General features: G+C 43.5%; 1 protein-coding gene and 1 long non-coding RNA gene across 2 annotated transcripts in view; one reads left to right on the top strand and one right to left on the bottom strand.

Annotated features, from left to right (window-relative positions):
- LOC106594070 (protein kinase C alpha type) overlaps positions 1-14,017 on the bottom strand; it is a 283,350-nt gene that overhangs the window by 267,196 nt on the left and 2,137 nt on the right. The window lies entirely within an intron of this gene.
- On the top strand, positions 8,604-13,316 carry LOC106606717 (uncharacterized). Its single transcript, XR_001329115.3, has 3 exons — positions 8,604-9,019; positions 12,702-13,207; positions 13,279-13,316. It is a non-coding gene; the product is annotated as an uncharacterized LOC106606717 (long non-coding RNA).

Here is a 14,017-nt window from a genome sequence, read left to right as displayed (position 1 = left end):
CCTCGAAAGTACATCAAATCAGAAATCCAAAGGTTGAGATACTACAAATAGAAAGTTAATTATCTCACATCTTGGGAAAGATTTCAAATGTTGTACTACTTGTTGATGAAATTCATGCTAATGTTGGGTTTTTGAGCTAGCGCCCAATAGACTCCCATTCACTCCTCGAAGGAGAACGCTCCTTGTCCCAGAATCTCCCAGAATGCACCGCGAGTAGCAAGGGCAATGTTTCCCATCTTCTCAAAAGTATATCTGCTGTTGTGAATGTTAGACTCCGCTCTGTGAGGCACATCGATCTGCAGGTTGAACATGGTGCGAATGTAGACTCCTAAAATTGATAGCTGTACAGTTTCCTTAGGCAACTTTACAGCTAACTACCTATGTTACATGCTGATATGGTCTTCGGTATTATTGTGTGTAGCTACGTTTGCTAGATAGCATTGCATTTTGGATTTTGTAGTAGACTTGAGCTGCAACAGATTTCCACAACGATTTTCCATGTTGCTACCAACCTTGTTATAATGTCAAAATGAAACATTTCACAAAAAATCTTGTTCTCACATATTAGTGTTATTTAACACTAAATTGAAGGAATAGGTGATTTTAGGTGGATTTTCCCTTTAATATTGAATATCAATATCTCATCCGCTTGATATGACAATCTGTTTTGCTTCACTTACAAGGTCTCTTCCATAACACTTGCCTGATGGCTGAATTACAGTTTTTTTCATTCTAAACAGAGTTCTGCCGGGGTGACAATGTGTTTTATGATTCCCGATTTCATATCACACATCCCATCAACTCCTCAGGTTGTCTGAAAAAGCTAGATCGGGCAGGAGGCATTATTTCAGCAAATTGTGTGAGAGACGACAGAAAGACGGGATAGGTAGTAAGAGAGGAAGAGAAAGAATGTTTCAGTTAAAGAGAGAGAGACAGAGAGAGAGAGAGAGAGAGGGGGGGAGGCAGAGAGACAGAGACAGAAGCAGGAAGAGAGAGACAGAAGCAGGAGAGAGAGAGAGAGAGAGAGAGAGAGAGAGAGAGAGAGAGAGAGAGAGAGAGAGAGAGAGAGAGGGGCAGCCTGTGAATGGGCCAGTCTCTCAGCATGGCCATATGACAGTGATACAACGTCTCCACAGTGGACCATGGATCCCAGCCAGTGACCTTTACAAAGTCCACTAGAACCAGATCAAAATAGACTGGCCAATAACAAGGCATTACCTTAGTTAACACGGTTACCTCTACCTCTCAACAATATGCATACAGACTGCTGAAAGAAACTAAGAAAGCAAATAAATCGTGGAATTTGAAACCGATCTTGTGACCTCTACACAGTCACACACACGCACGCACACACACACATCCATCCATCCTCCCTATACACACGCACGCACACACACACGCACGCACACACACACACACATCCATCCTCCCTATACACACGCACGCACACACACACGCACGCACACACACACACATCCATCCTCCCTATACACACGCACGCACACACACACGCACGCACACACACACACATCCATCCTCCCTATACACACGCACGCACACACATACACACACACACACACATCCATCCTCCTAATACACAGACACACACACGGACACACACGCACACAGGCCATATGCACGCACACACACACGCACGCACACACACACATCCATCCTCCCTATACACACGCACACACATACACACACACACACCACACATCCATCCTCCTAATACACAGACACACACACAGACACACACGCACACAGGCCATATGCACGCACACACAGACACACGCACACACACACACATCCATCCTCCCTATACACACGCACACACATACACACACACACACACACATCCATCCTCCTAATACACAGACACGCACACAGACACACATGCACACAGGCCATATGCACACACACACACACTCACGCACTCCGGCCGATATCACACACACACACACACACACACACTCCTATTCTGAGTAATACCAACCAAATGGCTCCAAGTGAGTAGAGTACACAGCCCCATGGGAGCTGCAGGGTGCTCAGCCTCCTCCCACACTAAGACACACTACAATAAAGATGTCTCACCTCGCCACTACTCCGGCCCACGCTCCCTTCCACTACCCTCTGCTGTGGAGGTGGGCAGAGAAAGGAGGCAAGGGAGGCTGGTCGCCTGGAAAATGCTGCAGGACAATGAGATACCTGCTGTCAGGCCTTCGTACTGCACAGCGGGATCCCTGTGGCAGCCCTTTACCCGCCCACGGCCCAGCAACCATGAACTAATAGCAGTTCAAATGATATAAATGTACCATCACAGAGAGAGGGACTTCATCATCTTTCCAGTAATTCCTTTATAGGGCAAATGCTCCCTGGGTAATTCATAACTCATCCTGTACTCAACGCAGTCAGCTTGGCATCGCTTACGAGATGCTGTTGCAGGAGATTATGCTGTGAGATTGAGACGCAAATGTTACAGTATGATGTTACAGTACAAGTCCCATAGACTCTAGTTTAAATAAATAGAAACGGTATTATTAAAGCCCCAATAGCCACAGGAGAGGAATGACACATTTATGTTATACAACAAGCGTGCAATATCCTCTCTGCTTAAAATATAAAAGTATGATTGAAGCCCAAATAGTCCCCAGTGAGGTATGATGCAAATATTAATTATCCTTATACTGAAAAGCTTGCCTAGTGCCTCATACTTACAGCTCATTGAATAAATAAACAGAATTCAGTTGGAGAAAGGCACAGGCATTGAGATCTCTATCATGAAGCGTTAAAAATTCATACAAGTATGAATCCCAAGACTTAGGACAAATTATTTGTACCATCTCATGGCAACTCTCAGCAGTCATGCATAAGGTCTCTATATATGACAGAACATTCACTGTCATCCTTGGTGCAAATAAGGTAGCCTCTGACCTCTGTGGTATAGAGGAAGCAGTGGGGTCATATTCAGACTAAAGCTATTCCCTGCCAGTGCTGTACAGTATGCACTAGGGTTAGACATACATTTTAAAGTGAAAAATCTGAGTCTCAGTGTCATTCTGTTACAGTGGAATTGCCCTACTTAATAAACCATACTCTCCTCTCAGTTCAAGCTGAGGTTTCTATTCTGTTCTATTCTATTCTGTTCAGTTGTATTTTATTGTATTCAGTTCAGTTCAGTCCATTTCAAGATGAGATGTCTTTACTGTGGTGAGGGGAGATTCAGTGAAGCCTGTGTCCTGTGGGAATTGTTTGCAATATGATAGGAGGTGAGTTCTCAATATCTAAAGAAAAGGCCTAGATATCAAGGGCATTGAACAATGAACCTAACACACTCTCGAACAATGTACCCCACCCACTGTACCACACACACACACACACACACACACACACACACACACACACACACACACACACACACACACACACACACACACACAACTGAGTGAACAGGAACTACAAAAAGCCAGTATCTGTCCATCCCATGAAGTTGAGAGAGAGGGAGCATAGACACACCTCCTGGGATGTGAATCCAACTGGCAGACTTTTCAGATCCCTGGTCTTTCCAAGAACAAGCACTCTGCACGTCCAAGAACACGCATCTGTTATCATATCATCCCACTTTCAATGTGTGTTGGTGGGCATGGATCATCAGCTCACAGCCCTCTGAGAGGATTCCACCATCCAACACATCCACATAGGCCTACAGTCCTATGCATAGCTCACTGCTCCACTCCTGTCTCTCACAAGCTTCCCATGTGAGTTATGGCATTAGGGTTAGGCTACTCTGCTCATGAGAAGAATCCAGCCCATACCATTTGTTGATTGTGACGATACAGGCGTTGAGGTATAGGCCTATTGCTAATACATCTCCTGTATGGTTTGTTGTCTCTCACTATCGCGTGTAATTACAAACTGCCTATTTACTCAGGTTCAGGTAAGAGATCGGATTTGTATATGTTACCAATAGTATTTATTTACATTCATGCTTAGATAAAGTCATTATGTTGTTTATTTTGTCTAAAATACACTGTTTAGTTTGTAACATTATGACTGCAACTTTGACTGTACAAAAGAACGTACTGTAACGTTCAATTACACGGAAACGATGCTGTTCAGAATGACCAGTTGAAAAAAGGGGAGGAGTTGGGTAGTGGAACGCTCCGCTGCCCTTTAAATACGTCATTCACTGCTTCAAGCCACACCCCTCCACACCCATCAAACAGAGCAAACGTACCTCAAAGGCTGTTGAAGAATGTCGAAGTATGTTTTGGGAATAGTGTCGTTCAGTAGAAACCGTCACGCAAAGTAGCAAACGTTTAATCGAATTGAACGCACCCCAGCTTGACTCTCATGATGGGTGTTCTAGAGTGCACTCACACGTCTCATGTGTAGTCTAGTGGTGTGCAATGTTTGAGATAATCTATTTTGGAACGTCAGTGGTATAATATAACATTTTGTGCTATTTAAAATGAATTATAGTACTTCCAGTTAACATTATATTTGTTGTAAAATACATGTTTACTGTATCTCCTTTGAGCTGTGTTATTGTTTCATGTATGGATCATCCACCTGTCCTTAGTAGGCCTATGTCCTAACAGACCATTACCTTAAGCCATTTGGCCTTGTGAGCAGAGAGGCCTGGTCATGTATAAACAACGGGCAGTTGCTTTAGCTTTCAGATGTGTGAGATTATACATTTGTACATACTGTATCTTCACGATCACTGTTGCACAGTGGGCCAACAACACTTAATAAAACCACTCCGTCTGCTGGCCCACTGTGTGCTCCAGAACCCAACTAACTAGGCTGCCAGGTCCGTTATTCATTTATTATGTGAGTTCCATTGTATCACTATTATGCCCTAGTAAGTATAGTATAGCATTAGTGGGATACAGACTTCACACCACAGAGATCCTATTAAATGAGTATTCTAATTCCGTATTCTATGCTTCGCACTAACAACAGATAACTAGGTTCCATATTGATACCAACAGACTGATGTGTGCATAACTTGGTCAAACCTGACCTTGTAGCTTAATGACCCAGAGTTTGTCCTGGTCAGGTCACATGATCATAAAGTGTCTCAGAGGGGGAGTGCTGAACTAAGTAGAACCATACAGGGTTCTTCGGTTTGTCCCCATAGGGGAATCCTTTTTGGTGCTGGGTAGAACTCTTAGGAGAGGATTCTATCCAGAACCCTCAATGAAGGGTTCTACCGAGAAACCTTTTTTCTTTGGAGGGTCCTTCATAGTATGGTTCCACCAGTCTTATGGTTTACAGGCCACATCAGACCTGTAAGTCACATTATGATAGCTTGCAATGTGATGTGTAATTCCTATTGGAATCCAGCCAGAGTAAAGATATCCAACAAGTGGAATTGCTAATCAGCTGAAACCTGTATTCAGTATAACTGCCAGGGAAGGGAAGATTTAATACAGTGACTACCTCAAACATCTAAACTGGAACAACCATCTCAGTAACAGGTGCAATAAATCACATTACTAACAGATTGAATTAGTTTAGAAAACTGTATGCTATGTATCTTTGTGTAGCATAAAATGAATCAACCAACCAATTCAAAAACACAGATTTTACCGTAAAAAAAAAACAATTCTGAAAATCTCCCTGCAATAGAGCATGATGGGAAATATTATACACACTGAGTGTACAAAACATTAAGGACACCTGCTACCTGCTCTTTCCATGACATGATCCCTTAATGATGTCACTTGTTAAACTACTTCAATCAGTGTAGATGAAGGGGAGGAGAGGAGACAGATTCAAGAAGGATTTTTAAGCATTGAAACAATTGAGACATGGATGGTGTATGTGTGCCGTCTAGAGGGTGAATGGACAAGACAAAAGATGTAAGTGCCTTTGAACAGGGTATGGTAGTAGGTGGGTTTTTCACACTCAACAGTTTCCTGTGTGTATGAAGAATGGACCACCACCCAAAGGACATCCAGCCAACTTGACACAACTGTGTGAAAATGGACCAGCATCCCTGTGGAACGCTTTAGACACCTTGTAGAGTCCATGCAACTCAATATTAGGAAGGTGTCCTTAATGTTTTGTAAACTCAGAGTGTGGTTCTAAGTCGAACCCTTCTTGCGTCCCAAAGAATCATCAAAGAATCCTTTCTTCAAAAAACAGTTCTTAGGATGTTAAAGGTTCTAGGTAGAACCCTTTGCCTTACAAATAACCCTTGTCTTCTAAAACAGGTTCTTCTGATCAAAATGGTTCTTGGTAGAACCCTATCTCTCTGCTAAAAAAACTTTTGGAACCATTTTTTCTAAGAGTGTAGGATCAGTTTTGCTTTTTATATTATACTGAATAAGATTACATGGACAGGGAGAACCTGAACCTAGATCCGCACTCCTACTCTGAGGTGCTGTGAGAATACCATCCCTGGCCTTATGAATCACTCCTGGCCTTATGAATCACTCCTGGCCTTATGAATCACTCCTGGCCTTATGAATCACTCCTGGCCTTATCAATCACTCCTGGCCTTATCAATCACTCCTGGCCTTATCAATCACTCCTGGCCTTATCAATCACTCCTGGCCTTATCAATCACTCCTGGCCTTATGAATCACTCCTGGCCTTATCAATCACTCCTGGCCTTATCAATCACTCCTGGCCTTATCAATCACTCCTGGCCTTATCAATCACTCCTGGCCTTATGAATCACTGTCCTATAGAGTGAATCTAAACAGTAAACCTCTCCCCTCTCCCTTTCATTTCAATAGTGGTAAATTGGTGATAAATCAGTGGACTCTCCAGCGCTTGGCCCATCGTGTGGCAGTGCAGCTTGGTGGTGTACTACTACCTGCGATGTGGACTGACAGTTAATTAAGCCTTCAGACCTGCTCCCTGGAGCATCGCTACTCTGTATCGTGACCTTGTGCTGTGACAGAGCTAGCATGAGAAGGGCACAGGGACGCCAGAGGCTCCGAGGCCAGGCACCGTGACCTCAGGAGGTGAGAGGGGGGAGCGGCACTAGCTCTCTTTTCATTACAATGTACCTGTACACCTCTCTCTCTCTCCATTCCCCTCATTCTCTCTCTCCCTATTGAACCTGTACACTCTCTCTCTCTCAATTCCCCTCATTCTCTCTCTCCCTACTGAACCTGTACACACTCTCCCTCCATTCCCCTCATTCTCTCTCTCCCTACTGAACCTGTACACCCTCTCTCTCTCTCCATTCCCCTCATTCTCTCTCTCCCTACTGAACCTGTACACCCTCTCTCTCTCTCCATTCCCCTCATTCTCTCTCTCCCTACTGAACCTGTACACCCTCTCTCTCTCTCCATTCCCCTCATTCTCTCTCCCTACTGAACCTGTACACACTCTCTCTCCCTCCATTCCCCTCATTCTCTCTCTCCCTACTGAACCTGTACACCCTTTCTCTCTCTCTCCATTCCCCTCATTCTCTCTCTCCCTACTGATCCTGTACTCTCTCTCCCTCCATTCCCCTCATTCTCTCTCCCTCCATTCCCCTCATTCTCTCTCCCTACTGAACCTGTACACCCTCTCTCTCCCTCCATTCCCCTCATTCTCTCTCTCCCTACTGATCCTGTACTCTCTCTCCCTCCATTCCCCTCATTCTCTCTCCCTCCATTCCCCTCATTCTCTCTCCCTACTGAACCTGTACACCCTCTCTCTCCCTCCATTCCCCTCATTCTCTCTCTCCCTACTGATCCTGTACTCTCTCTCCCTCCATTCCCCTCATTATCTCTCCCGCACTATTTCCTTCCTCTTCTGTCATTCCTTCACCTCTCCCTCATTCATTCTCTCCCGTAGCCTTTACATCCTAATCTCTCCACCTTGCCTGCTACCTCCCTGTTATTTTCTCCTTTTGTACTCTTAATCTGGCTCTCTACCTACCCTTTATATCTCTCCCTCCCTCTCCAGCCTTTACCTTCAGCGTTGCTCTGTCTACACACAGTTACCTGGCTTGGTGTATCAAGTGTCCTGAGAGGAACACTACACTGACAGAGACTATGGTAACATGGTGTGGACAGCTGGGCCCTTGTGCAGTAGTAGTGTCCCTGTCTGACTCTATAGAGACCACGGGAGGTTGGTGGCACCTTCATTCGGGAGGACGGGTTCATGGTAACAGCTGGAGCGGAATGAGTGAAACGGTATCAAATACATCAAACACATGATTTACATGTGTTTGATGCCATTCCATTCACTCCGTTCCAGCCATTATTATGAGCCGTCCGCAGCAACCTCCACTGGTAGAGACTGCCCAGAGACAAGTCCATGGTTATCACACTAGAAGGTTACTGAGAGTCACAGAAATGATTGCACTGTTTTTAAACCTTATCAAGCTCCTTCATTTTTTCTGTGACTTATCTCAACATGGGGTATGATAGTATTGATGATTTTCCTTACCACAAGCATTCCCTGTCTATCCCTCTATGGCTGCTTTACACAGACAGCCAATTCTGATCTTTTTTGTATGAAAATGTGACCCAAAATATCACAATTGGGCTGCCTGTGTAAATGCAGCTCATTTGTCCCAATTGGGGAAATCTTGTCTAATGTCTAGATTGGCTACACCTGAAACCTGTTTGGGAGGGTGCAATGTTGAAGTATGTGCAGATAGGAATGTATTGTGTAAAACAGATAGGTTTGTGTGTCATGCTGAAATAGGAAAACAAGTCAACTCTATTCATTATGTTAAATGATAAGGTCACTGATTGCCACCAGCTGTCTCTAATTGGAACCTAGGAGAGTCAAGGTGCCAATACAAGGAGAGAGCAGCACTCTCACAGTTAAAACCGGAAGGCTCTAGCAAGCTGTCTGTTGCTATGCCATAGCTACTGGGGAGTTCTACAACTGAGCTGATTGCTATGGCTCTTTGACACTAAGGAAAGAAATGGGTTGTCTTCAATAAGTTGTATTGTTGAAGGTGTGCTGGCCCTTTTACTAATCATTCCCCCTGCTGTTTCAGGGTCTCTTGGCTCTGTTTGCTGTTTGTAGGCAGTACTAGTTTACCTGTCAAATGGTAAGCTGTTTTCTGCTCTTTTGATAATTGAAATTTTGTTTTGACTTAACACAATATTATGATTTAAGCAACTTATTTTGAAAAATGTCACATTACTTTGATTTGACCTGATGTACTATTTTGTTTTTTAAATGTTTTAGCCTCTAGTCTTGTCTCTTAAGCTCAAGTTTAAGAACCCTGGCCTAAGCCCCAAATGAGAAATGGTCATGATGACAAACTTAAGAATGGTGTAGATGTATTGTAGTGACTGACCTTTGACATGCCCAGGGCCCCCCCTTTGGTCCTGAACCATAGCCTAGGGCAAGGTTTCTTAAACTATTACCTTTTATGGAGTTTAAACTGCTACTATTCCAGTTTCCCTGGCCAGTATGCTTGTCCTTGGCAAAATGCGTATGGAGTGATTTCGGTGCCACCAGAAATTCAATGTAAATTCTCTTGTTGCACAAATTTGAAACAGTTAACTGTATTTCATGACTGTTCAGTCTTAATTCTATTCCAACTCAATATTTATAGGCGATTTTAGTTGTATTGTTTTTCAAGCTTACTGAAGTTTAATCAAGTTGGCTGCATTTGAATTGAAAACATTCTGGTACTTTGTCTGCCAGGAAAGGTAGATGGAAACAGTGAAACACCATGGTGAGCTGGCTGTACAAACAGTGGTTCCTGAATCCAATGTGGCATATTTAATGTTCTTATGAATGTGGCTCTAGTACCTCAAATACTATCTTAACACTCCATTCCTGAACTCTAAGACTCTCAGGAACATGTACAGTGAGGACACATTGTGAGATACCGCTACTATGGAAGCTTTTCAGCTTCCAGGAATTGTGTACAGATGCATGGGGCTGTGCATTATGTTGAACCATGAGGCGGTGGATGAATGGCACGACAATGGGCCTCATGACGCCCAGCTGCACGGGATAGATTATCAGGGATGTAAACCAATTTGAAGGTTTTTTTTGTGCATATGCATGCATTTCTGGGATGTTATTTCAGTTTATTAAACATGGAACATGTTGGGTTTAGTATTGCTGTACACAACCGTTGCTTTATATAATAACACAAGAGAATGTGCCCCACTACATGGCTTAAACTTCACTAAATACAACTATAGGCTCACACTTGACACTATGCAATTACATTTTAGTCATTTAGCAGATGCTCTGTTCCAGAGCGACTTTTCATACATTTCATGCAATGACTGTAACCAAGCTGCTACTTCTCCAGGTGCAAAATATTTTCTGTGGGAGTTTCTAACTAGGTGCATATTCTATATGCATGGCTGTGAAATGTCATACATGGTAGTAGCCAATTTGAATCGGCTCCAATTAAGAGAATGTCCATTCTGAGCACAACGCGTGAAGGCAGGGAGAGGCCCACACATTGTCATAAGCTACTGTCAAAGTGATGTCAATATTATCGCACACTGTAATGTAGTTTACTTATTACTTTCAGTAGGCTACACTATTGGTTATACTACTGCAACTTAAACAATCCAGGCCTATCTGAAATGCAGCCATATACGAAACTGTCATTTTGTACACAATGTTGAAGAGCCTCATGAAGACTGGTAGCCCAAGATGCGCTCATTTAAAAAGGCACACCGTAACATTAATTCAGGGCCCTGGACAGAAGGCTATCGCCGGTCAGCGCTCTGAAAAAGTAACGTTAGCTGCCAACTTCGGCACCAACAAGGTGAACAGTCAAACCACAGGAGCGCCTGCCAGGGCTCACCTCGCCACACAACCAGTAGGCTACATTGGTCATTGTCCCTATACCATCAAATGACGCAAAGCTGTAGATCTAGCAATTAGTCCCATGTGTAACACCTTTGCTTCCGTCCCTCTCCTCGCCCCTACCTGGGCTCGAACCAGACACTGTCTGTACACCAAGTCACCGTCGAAACACTTACCCATCGCGCCACAAAAGCCGAGGCCCTTGCAGAGCAAGGGAAACGACTACTTCAAGGTCTCAGCAAGTGAAACCACCGATTTGAAACGCTATTAGCGCGCACCCCACTAACTAGCTAGCCATTTAACACTGGTTACACGTGCAAGCAATGACAATCACGTATCTAAAAGATGCATTGCAGTAAAAAGCAAAGGCCTAAATTATAGTTTGCGTAAAATCTACCGAACAACCAGTAGGTTTACATGAGGGAATTGTATTAACTCTGGCACGGCAGCCAGGGCCATAAAGGCTGTAGCTGATCATTTTTAAAGTTGCTGTGCTGAACCTCGAACCTTTCTGATCCATTCTCCTTCCTGGTGAAATGTACTTGAAATGTCCCGCTCAAATGCCAGCTGGGCTTTTCGTTGATCTAACATGCATCTCTTCACTGAATACATTCTTCGGGGTGAAGAGTGTTTGCACATTGCTGTGATGTCCCTAATGTTTCAGTGCCAACTGCAGTCGGCATTGCTGACAAAGGCCTGCCATATCTTTTGAAGAACTGAGTGGGGTTCGCTTGCAGCGGTTGCGATTTTACTTTGCGTCACTCTTGATGAGCCAATATTAAATTTGCTGCTAGGCTCTCAACCTCGGCGGTTGGGCCAGCAGGCTGCTTGACATCGCTCTCTGTGAAAGTCCATTGGATCCCACCCAGTGCGGGGTCAAATTAGCTTCCTAAATAAAGTAGTCAAGGCAGTACCTTATTTACATTGCATGGCTAGGTTCCCAATCAGAATCCATTTTCGGATTTTTAACTACTAAATATTACATCCCCTTCAGATCATGAGCGCACCCAGCATATAGCCTCTGTACCGTCTGAACTACTGGCAGGCCTTGCGGCACTACATTGGTAAAACCGGGCCATTGCAATTCATAACACTTTATGGGGCAACAACTGAGGGAGGGCACATTCTTTATGGGGGTCCATGCCCAGCTTATCCACCCTATAGAACCGGCCCTGCCAAGGAGACTTCACTACATTTATCTATCTAAACTGGAAGCACCATCGCAATAACTGATGCATTAAGTCCAACTCCTAAGATTTGGGTTTGCTTAGAAAACTTTGCTTTCCTTGTAGTAGAATAGTAACCAATGTGCATGCAGAAACGTGTTTTTTATAAAAAATAAACTGAGTTTTAAACTGCAACATTAATTTGATTAAGTTTCAAATCATGTTATCAATTTATAAATTACATTTGTGCACTACACATTCAAATATTGAATTTCAAGTTCTGAATACAAAACCAAAGAACGTTTCTGGTGGGACTGAAGTAACTCCATCTGCTATGTTTCCTGTCATTTTGGGCTATTGCCAACACTCATAGTATTTTGTATTTAATGGTGATATTGATGTATAAATGTGTATCAGCTCATGTAATGTTAAATGATCACGTTATTAACTTAATAAGCTACCTGAGGCTGAACGTCTAAACGTTCTATCCTGACCCTGCAGGCTAGAGCCAATACCCCTAATATTCCTGGCGCCTATGTACCCCAGTGTAACGAGGGCCTGTACACCCCAAAGCAGTGAAACGACTCTACAGAATACTGCTGGTGTGTTACCACCGAGGGACAGATGTTGTCTCTCCACTCCTCCAGGCTCTCCCATTGCATGTGTAGTGTCATATCATATCTGTCATATTGAATATATTATAATCAGATTGATATACCATTACATTACCAGTTGGCATAATACCACAATTAATGGCATGTTGTAATTATTGTCCTTCAGTCCCTGAGCAACCAGAACAAGTCCCAAGCAACCAGAAGCTCCCAGAGAAGACTTCAAGACCCAGTGTTACTGAGGTAGCAGGACCTGTTAACCAATACCCCCGTGGGTTGCCCTTATGGGTTCCAAAGGCCTCTCAGAATGTTGGGCCTCCTATTGGTGGCAGCCCAGACATATCCACCCTTCTCCAGAATCCACTGGTGGCCAGCAAGGTAAAGGAAACACATCTCCCTCTGCTGCTGAGCAGCAAGAACCGGCCCCATGGATCAAGCAGAGTGTTGGGCCCCACCAGCTCCCATGATCCTGTTCTACCTGCATCCAGCATTATTTTTCAGAACCATAACGACTATGAACGAGGCAGTGGTTTTCTCCAACACCCTCTACTCCCCAGGAGACACAGCCCAGCCCTCTGTTAGTGTTGTATCCCACAATATCAGTAAACCTGTGCCTAACCAGCCTCTCCTTAGACCAAGTGCTGGATCCAAAGGAGTGCAGTATCCTATCCTCAGGTAATGTACTGTTACAACTACATGTGTACAGTAGTCTAATTTGGATGACTGACAAATGTTTCTCCCCACAGACATTGGCAATTGATGCATGAATGATGGGCTTTAAGGTAAGTGTCAATTTGTATGGCATTTCAAATGTGATTTGCTTTGATTACTTAGTACTAATGTTTTTCTACATCCTATAGGTTCTACATGACGTTCATCCCCCCTTGGTGATGCGCAAATGTCCAATAAACTTTTGGCATGGAATTATATTTTGCTGTTCTGAATTCAGTGGTTATTTTGGGAATGTAGATTTGCTATTTCTTACAATCTAACAGTCAGTTTTCCTTTACCCTTCTACATAGCTATAATCTGACTCCAAGAGATTCAAACACACAATCACATTTCAGGTACTGGGAACTTGGGTATTGCTGTAAATCCTTCACTAACTTTTCCAACCAGCCTAGAAATGACTAATCAAAGGCCTCCAGCTGTGAATAATAGAACTGATGCGTTGGTATTTAGTCATAATAAGTGGCTCTGCATGCACATTAATTCATCAAACAGAATGTGAAAGTTCACCGACGGAGGCAGTGTACTGTAGTTTTACTTTTCTGTGGAAGACTGTTAACGAATGCCATATTTGGAAGAAGCCTGAAAAGTGACCATGCTGCACTTTTGAAGTAAATTTGAGAACACTGGCCCCATCCAAGGTTTTTGGCAGATATTAAGAGTTAGAGGAAGAGTGAATAATGACCTGATTATCAACAAGCTATAAGAAAGACGCAGCATCTTGTCTGAACAATAATGAGAATAGAATTATGATAT

This window comes from Salmo salar, chromosome 06, assembly GCF_965601325.2.
Source record: "Salmo salar chromosome 06, fSalSal1, whole genome shotgun sequence".
NCBI classification, from domain to species: domain Eukaryota; kingdom Metazoa; phylum Chordata; class Actinopteri; order Salmoniformes; family Salmonidae; genus Salmo; species Salmo salar.
This window is presented reverse-complemented; position numbering and strand designations above follow the sequence as displayed.